The sequence below is a fragment of the Ammospiza nelsoni genome, unplaced genomic scaffold (genome assembly GCF_027579445.1).
Source record: "Ammospiza nelsoni isolate bAmmNel1 unplaced genomic scaffold, bAmmNel1.pri scaffold_54, whole genome shotgun sequence".
NCBI lineage: Eukaryota > Metazoa > Chordata > Aves > Passeriformes > Passerellidae > Ammospiza > Ammospiza nelsoni.
In genome coordinates, this window is record NW_026683192.1 from 753,677 (window position 1) to 762,046 (window position 8,370).

Consider the following 8,370-nt stretch of genomic DNA (forward strand, 5'->3'; position numbering starts at 1 on the left):
ACACCCACCCACTGTGCTTGCTCTTCTCAGCATCTCGGGGCTGCTGTTTGCACAGATTTGGGATAAATTTAACTCCACAGAGCCACGAGTGGGGTGTCTAGCTTGTCATGAACACTCATGTGGCAACGAACAACACAGAGCTCTCAAATCACATTATCACATGTCGTTTCATTCCTGCTGGCTACTGAGGAACTCTTAAAAGACATAGAAAAGGGGTGGAAAACATTGGAATCATGCTACTGCTGGTATCCTCCTGGAGGAAAATATGTTGGGTTTCTTCAGGTGGTAGCTTTCCAAAAACTAGGAAAACTGCTCAGCACTGGTAGCCCAATTGTGACTGGCTTTCTTGACTTGGCAAAGGCTGGGGTGTTAACAATGGACTCTGTCCTTGGTCCAAATCACCTGCCCTTAGCTGCAGACAAAAGCACCACCAGCTACAGCAGAAGCTGCATCAGTCAATTTTCTCAAAAAGCTGTGTTAAATTTGGGAGAGGAAAACATGTCAGACACTGTGGATTAATGACAAGACTCTGAGGAACAGTTCCAAAGCAAAGGGCAGCAGCTTCTCTCTGGGCCACTCCTTGTGCTCCAAGGCAGCCGGGCTGCCCTGGCTGCCCAGGACCCTGCGCCCCGCGGGCTCTGCAGAGCTGCACAGCGGGGAGGCAGCTTCGGGCACCTCAGCCCCTGGGCAGGAGGGGCTGCTTGCTCTGCAGGGCTGCCTGGGGGCAAAAGCAGGGTGCTGGCCTTCTGCTCTGGGCCCCAGCCTGGCCTTGCAGGGCTAATCCTGTTCCCTGTCTCAAATGTGCTAAAGACAGACTTGTTTGTTTCCAGCTCTGCACAGGTGTGATTTGCACCACAAAATACTGAAGGGCTAAGGCCTGAACAACAGACCCTGACTGAAGCCTCAACAAGAGGACCTGAGCCAAAGCTGCCCTCTAGGTGACCTTTCCAACCCAATATTCTATGTATCTGCTCCTTAACCAAGTGTTATTATCAAAAGGAATGTTGCATCCATTCACTGGTGAAACACGTCTTCACCTTTCTGCATGAGGAAAATGGACAAGGCCACACCTGGCCTTCGTTCCTCCTTGAGCCCTGGGCAGGCTCAGGGAGAAAACCAAGAGGAGAATGACACCAGCTGTGCCCCAGCAGAAGCTCTGGCACATTGCTCATCCAGCATGATCAGAGCCAGGCTACTCTCACAGCACACTCGGGAGCCTCGTGGCCGCCAAAGGTGGAGGCACCGCAGGATTTCCCGGTTCCCGGCCGTGGCTCTGCAGGGCTTGGCTGGGACAGCTTCCCCCAGCTGATGTGCAGCTCTGGATGAAGGGGAAAGCATTGGGGTACCTGGTGATGGATCTTCCTGAATCACCAGAGGCACCCTTTTGTAATAATGCTGAGATGCATTGCTTAGCTTATCCTTTCCTGACTCTTTCTTGCATTAGTGCATTACAGTAAATTACACTGTTCCTTCAGCTGGTGTCTGTGTCTGCATCTCTGACCCTCTCCACCATCAAAACAAACACGCAGCCAGTTTAGCATGAGACCTGCCTCTCTGCCAGCCCATCTCTTGGCAAACACCCCTGGTGGCCATCTCCACAAATGAAATTCCCACTTTGCAACTTCCTTTTCTGCAGGCAGGTGAGAAAAGGAGCTACTCCCAATTCTAGACACCTCTGGAAACCAGCTGCTTTCAGCAGTCACAACCCTGAAGTATCAATCTCCTTCCTTAGCCTGCCACAGGGAGCTCCCACCAAGAGGCCTTTTGTCCAAGGATACCCACAGAAGAGCTGGAGAAGGGAGCAGTTTGAAACACAACTGTTTCAGAGTTTAAACCTGCCTTTATCAAATGAGCACACACCAACCTGTCCCAAAGTGAAAGCAGGCAGGAAAGAGAAGCTCCTCTCCCACAACAGCAAACTCTGTGCTTCCTTCTGCTCCAGCTGGAGAGTGGAGGCCATGGGCTGCACCTCACTTTGGGAAGGAGCCCTGGGAATTGGCCTGATCTGGGAGGGCAGCAAAAGGAATTCCCCAAAAAGTAGGAAAAGATTCTCTGGAAGCATTAGATTATGACAGTATTTCTGGAGGAAAGGAAAAAAAAAAAAGAACAGGGAACTTCAAAAAGTTCCCAGACTGAAATTTGTTTGCCAATACACCAACCCCAAAGTCTCTGTAGTGTGTCAGGAAGCTCAGGAATGTAGAGAGCATTTTGAGCAGACACTGGATCGAAGCAAGGTGCACAACCCTGCATAGGTTGCCTTAGACCAGAAGCATGCTGCCCTTGGGCAAACAATATAAAGAAGTTTGCCAAGATGTACCCCAGGAAAAGAGATGTGAAGCAAGATGTTCTAGGGATGTGAAGAAAAGATATGGGGCAGAATGTTCTGCTGACACTTTTGCCAATCTATGTACCTGACCAAAGATATGTTGGCTCTTTGTCCTATACATAACACTTTGTAACCACTTATAAGTATTCTCCCATTGCTGAACCCTGCATTAGCATATAAATGTACCCTGAGATTTGCAATAAACTGAGTACCGATCATTACCTCCATGAAGATTGATCTCTGCTTGTGGAGGGCTCCTTTCTCTATTACCCCTCTCCTTTTCCCTGTCTCTCTCCCATACACCTTGTTTCTCTATCTGGCGTCCGTATACTTTCTTTCTTTACAGGAATGAACTTGCAAGGCTTGGATAAACACCACTGGTGTCCGTCCCCCAGAGCACGAGCAGCTCCCCAACAAGACTTCAAGACTAAGGGACAAAGCTTCCCCCTTCAGCTCTCCACAGCAGCTCTAGGGAGTCTCTCCCCACTGCCAGATCTCCTTTGTCAGTCTACAGTGACAAGAGTTGGCTGCAGGAGGCATTTGCATTGGAGCTCTCCCCAAATGGGGGGAAAAAAAAGAAGAGGTGGTTCCTGTGGAAATACAAAGGCAACGCTGCTTGGGAAGACACCAGTGTGAGTTTGCTACAGCTCTAGGCCAAAATTCCCTTGAAGAAAGCAACATCCATCCATGGGGCAGCACTTTGGCTTTGATATCAATGCTAACAAAATTGCTTCCCATTCCTGCTGCTGTAGCTGACTCCGAATCACGAGAAATGTGCCAACTCTGCCAAAGACAGGCAGACATAGTGAAATAAAACCAGCTAGTCTGTGGAAAAGGAGACCAAATGAATGTTTTCTAATCACCCCTTTTCATGCTTTTCCCAGCCAAAACAGAGCAATGTCCTTCCTCTCTGTCACCGATGGTGACCCAGGCACGGGATGCAGAGTGGGGATAACCTGCTGTGCCGTGCCGTGCCGTGCTGTGCAGAGCCGAGCCGAGCCCGGCCAGCCCCGGAGCCGCCCCGCCCGCGCTGTGCCCGCAGCCCCGGCTCTGCCGCGCGCGTCCCCGCGGGCCCGAGCGCAGTGCTCCCCTCGGGCCGCGCGCCGCCGGCGCAGCCGCGGCCGTTGCGCTGCGGTCGTTGCGGCCACAGTCGGTGACCGATGCCATGGCGGAGCTGCCGCTGCCCGCCGGGCTCAGCGCCCGCACCTTCCCCGCCAAGCTCTGGTGCCTGGTGAACAGCCCCCGCGTCCGCTCCGTGCGCTGGGACAGCCGCGCCCAGGGGCTGCTCATCGACCGCTCCCTCTTGGAGCGGGAGCTGCTCAGCTCGGGCCGCGCCCACAGGGGCCGTGGCCATGGGCCGGCCCCGGTCCCGCACACCTTCAGGGCCACGCAGTTCCGCAGCTTCGTGCGGCAGCTCTACCGCTACGGCTTCCACAAGGTGCCGGGCTGGCTCGGCTCGGCTGCGCCGGGTGATGCCGGGGCCTGGCTCCACTACAGCAACCCCTGCTTTCGCCGCGACCGCCCCGACCTCCTGCTCCGCATCAAGCGCCGGAGCGCGGCCAACAGGCAGCGGCCGGCGGCGGGCCGGCATGGCCGCAGGCGCCCGCCCCGCGGCTCCCAGCAGCTCCCCGGGGCGCGGCCGCTGCCGGTCGGGCGGCACGGGCGCGGTCGCTTCACGCCGCTGCCCAGGGAGCGGCCGCCGCTGCCGGCCGGGCGCCCGCCCAGCGGCTTCCTCCTGCTGCACAGGGAGCGGACGCTGCCGGACGGGCGGGAGCTGCGCAGCCCCCGGCCCGGCCGCCTCCAGCAGCACCCCGGGGAGCGGCCGCTGCTCGCCCGGCGCCCGCCCTGCGGCTTCCACCTGCTGCACAGGGAGCGGCCGCTGCCGGCCCGGCGGGAGGGGCCGAGCCGCTTCCAGGAGCTCTACGGGGAGCGGCCGCCGCCCGCCGAGCGGGCGGTGCTCGGCATCCCGCCCTGCCATTTGCTCGGGCTCCACGGGGAGCCGCCGCTGCCGCTCGGGCGGGAGGGGTCCCGCAGCCGCTCGCAGGAGCTCTACGGGGAGCAGCTGCCTCCGGCCGAGCGGGAGGGGCTCGCCATCCAGCCCTGCAGCTTCCAGCAGCTCCACAGGGAGCAGCAGCCCCCAGCTGACGACGCACGAGGTAGGAAAAGAGTTGTAGCCTTGTTTTTCCAAAAGGTCCTGAAAAGTGACCGTTTGAAGTATTTTGCCGCAAGGCTCTGCCATTCTCGGCCAGAAGTTGTTAAGCCTACTAGGAAGGGGCACCTAGGAGGCCAAAAGATTCTCTGTTTGGTTTTGCTGTGTGCTTCCCGTGATGTTTGGTCCACAGCAGCACTAGAGCTCTGTGTCCCACAGCCACGTTGTGGAGCCTGACCAATGTGTTTGTATTCTTGCAGCCACCCCGGGCACTTCAGGGCCCAGCACTCCACCCGGCAGTGCAGCCTGTGCAGCATGGACGGCCTCCAGCTCAGCACAGAACGCACCTGGGGAGGAGGAATGGCCACCAGCAGATCTAGGCCTTGCTGTAGAGAAAATGATTCGGGAGATCAGGAGGTCCCTGTCTGAAAGATCTCCCTCTGTGCAGGTAATTCCATTGGATGGGGATAAAAGGGCTGGACTGAGAGCTTTTGAACGTTGTTACACGGTTGAGAAGCAAAGGCTTCTTTAATTGAAATTACTTCATTATTATTTAGCTATTGAATTATTCTTGGTATTGAATTCTTCTTGGATTTCTAAAAGAGGGGATGAAAAAGAAATGAAGAAGAGGTTTTACTTGCTGGGAAAGAGGAGAAGAGTGTTGGGAGAAGTGGCACTGAAGGCCAAGTGTCCTGTGCAGGGAGAGGCATGCCAGAGGTGCCTCTGTTGCAGCTGCAGTAGATGTGGGCTGTGCCTCTTTTGGGTGGGAAGGCCAAGGCAAAGCAAGGGCTGGGCTGCAGCTGCTGCTTCCTGGAGCCTTCTACTACTGCCCCATGTGTGTCCTCCAGGCATCACCTTGGCCCCCTGAATCCTGAGTTTAAAAGGCTTGTCATGTGAGCTGTGTGGGCAGTGTTCCCTCCTCTGTGCTCCATGTCCTTTAGGAGTGGAGAAGGACAGTTACTGTATCCCTGATATGATTCCAGCAAAATAGTGAGTGATCTTTGGGTTCCTTTCTTTCTGTTTTTCTGTTCAGGGCAATGTTGGTGTTGCCCCTGATTCTTCAGGAGGGGAGCCTGTGAACAGAGCTGCAGCAGAGGAAGCTTCATCTGGCACCGAGAGCTGCAGGAACAGTTCCCAGGAGCCCAAGGAGCCTGGTAAGGACAGAGCCCACACTGTTTTAGAGAGCTGTGAGATGGCTGCTCTGAGCAGGGTTGGTGCTTCCTGGTGCCTTGAGTTCAAATCCTGCGCTGGCACAACCTCCCTGAGCCCTGCCCTCCACGCTTCTCCAGAGGCTCTGACACGGAGTCCTCTGCTGGGGCAGAGAGCAGGGAATAAACCTGACCTTGTGTGAGTTGTGTCACCAAGCCGTGTGTCCCAATTTTGTGCTGAAGTTGGTGGATAAATTTGCTGCAGGGTGCCAGGGAAGGCTAGGCTGAGCGACACTTGAAGGAGCAGGGGAAAAAAAAGAGCAAAACTTCAGGGTAGAAGTCCAAATCACTGACTAAATGTAGTACCAGTCTGCTGGTATTGGTCCTGGCCCACAAGAAAAACAAGGAGCACAACATCAGAGGCCAACCAATTGAAAAATCACGGTAACTCCAGTATCAGAAGGAAAAGCTTGAATGACCCCTGATTAGGGAGGCCTAAGAGGAGAGAAGGAGCACTGTGGATCCATTCCTTAGCCCAGCTGGTGCAGCCTGCAGGCCTCGTAGGGAGCTCTGTCCCTCCCAGCCCTTGCTGCCAGAGCTGATGGTCGAGTTGGAGCAGCTGCTGCTCACTGCAGAGGGCAGTTTGTAGATGGCAGGTAATGGAGCTGGTTCAGGACTCAGCTCCCAGCACCTTCAGCTTCAGCCATTTCAGTGAGGACTGAGGTCTCTCTGTCAGCTCAGAGAAAGAGCAAGGCTGGGCTTCCTTGTGGCAGCTGGGACTGTCTGTGTTTCAAGCTCTCCTGGGTGCCCTTTGCACTGTGGGGGCTGGGAGTTTATCGAGATAATTCAATGCTTTGAAGCACACTTTTGAACCCTTGGAATGGTCCCTGTTCTTTTAAGGGCACATTGCTTCAAAGTGCCAAGTGAGAGTCTGCATTTCAGGTCATCTTTGACAGCCCCTGGTAGAAGGACAATTACTGCCCAAGGGAAAGGTGCACAAGGGCCAATATTGACTGAGCGTTCCCTTTGCTTCCCAGATGCCATCTGACCAACATCTCCAGGAGGGCTGGAAGAGACAGGGGAGAGCCTGTGACCATCAGGCAGGTAGAACTCCTCTGCTTGTAGATATGTTTATAGATTTCTATGGTTATTTATTAGTGGTTATAGTTCCATTTATAGATGATAGTGTTCTATTTATATAGACATATATTGATAGATCTGTGTAGTTTAATGTGGATATGTATATAGGTATAGATATGATATAATTATATTTTATAATATATTTACGTTTGTAGATTTTCAGAGTTAGATTTTTCTATGTGTAGAGTAATATATTTATATATATATATATGAAGTTACATTTATGAATGTGTATAGTTATATAGTAAGAGGAATGTTTAGATGGAGAGATTGATGGAAGGATTGCTGTTTGTGTAGGCCTAGGCTGCATTTGTACCTCTTTCCCCCCTCAGCTGCCTTTTTCACCTCTTGCTTTTCCCCCGGTGCCCCCTGTGCCCCCTGTCCCTGTGCTGGGTCCGAGCTGGCGGCCGGGCCGGGCAGAGCAGCACTTCCAGCCCCGGCTGTCCCTGGAGCGGTGGGAGCTGCCGCTGGCCCCAGGCACCGTCCCTGAGGAGCTGCTGAAGGACGGTGAGACTGAGGGGGCTGAGGGGGCCGTGGCGCTGAAGGGACGGTGACCCTGAGCTGCTGCTGGGGCTGAGGGCTGTGGGGCAGCCGAGGGCCTTGGTGGCACTGAGGTGACAGCAAAGTGGCACAGGCTGGCAGGGTGGTGGGTCTCAGGGGACGGGATGGCTCAGAAGGGACTGAGGGGGGTGAGAGGACTGTGAGGGGCTGAAGAAACTGAAGGCGGCTGGGGCTTCACTGAGAGCATGGCGGGGCTGAGGGGATGGAGGGGGCCAGCAGGGAGCACAGAGGGCTCCGGGACTGCAGCTCTGCCAGGCCTTGGAAGCAATTCCAGAGCCTCCACTTTTGCCACAGCTGCCATGAAGACCTTGAGGACAGCTGGAGACTGATGGGAACCAGCAGGGAGGAGCTGAAGGCCAGCAGCGAGAGAAGTGAACGGGGACCTGCTGCTACCAGCCTGCAGAGAGCCCGGCTGAGGCCACAGGCCCGGGGAGGCAGGTGGGGCTGAGGCTGCCGTGGGCTGTGGCCGTGGGCACTGCCCGGCGGGCCAGGAGTGGGCCCTGCCCGTGCTGGGGCTGCTCAGCGCAGCTGCCCCGGCTGGCACAGGGGCTGTCCTTGGGCAAGGCAGCTGTGCTGGCAGGGCCCAGGAGCTGTGCTGGCTCTGCCGGGCTGCGGGACAGTCCCGCCATGGCTGCGCTCACCACAGCCCGGCCTGCCCGGCTGCTTTCTCTTTCTGACCCCCTGGGGAGGCTCTGACATTTCCTCTTCCCTAATGGAAGTGCAGCTGCTGCCAAGGGAAACATCCCCATACTCACTCAGTGTTCCCTTTGCTTGCCAGATGTCCCATCTGCTGTCCCTGTCCCTGTCCAGGAGAGCTGCTCTGCATGGGAGGAGGAGACCAAGCAAGAGGCTTTGAAGATGGGGCAGCTGGGATCCCTCTGCTTTGAGTGTTCTTTACAGATACCTGGACTTGAACATAGACAGGGATTATTACATCTGTATTTCTGTTAGTGGGTTGCTATTTGTATGGATTTATTTCCATGTGTATATTCTTGTATTTATGTATATTTTGTTATGAATGCATGCTATTTGTATATATACATATA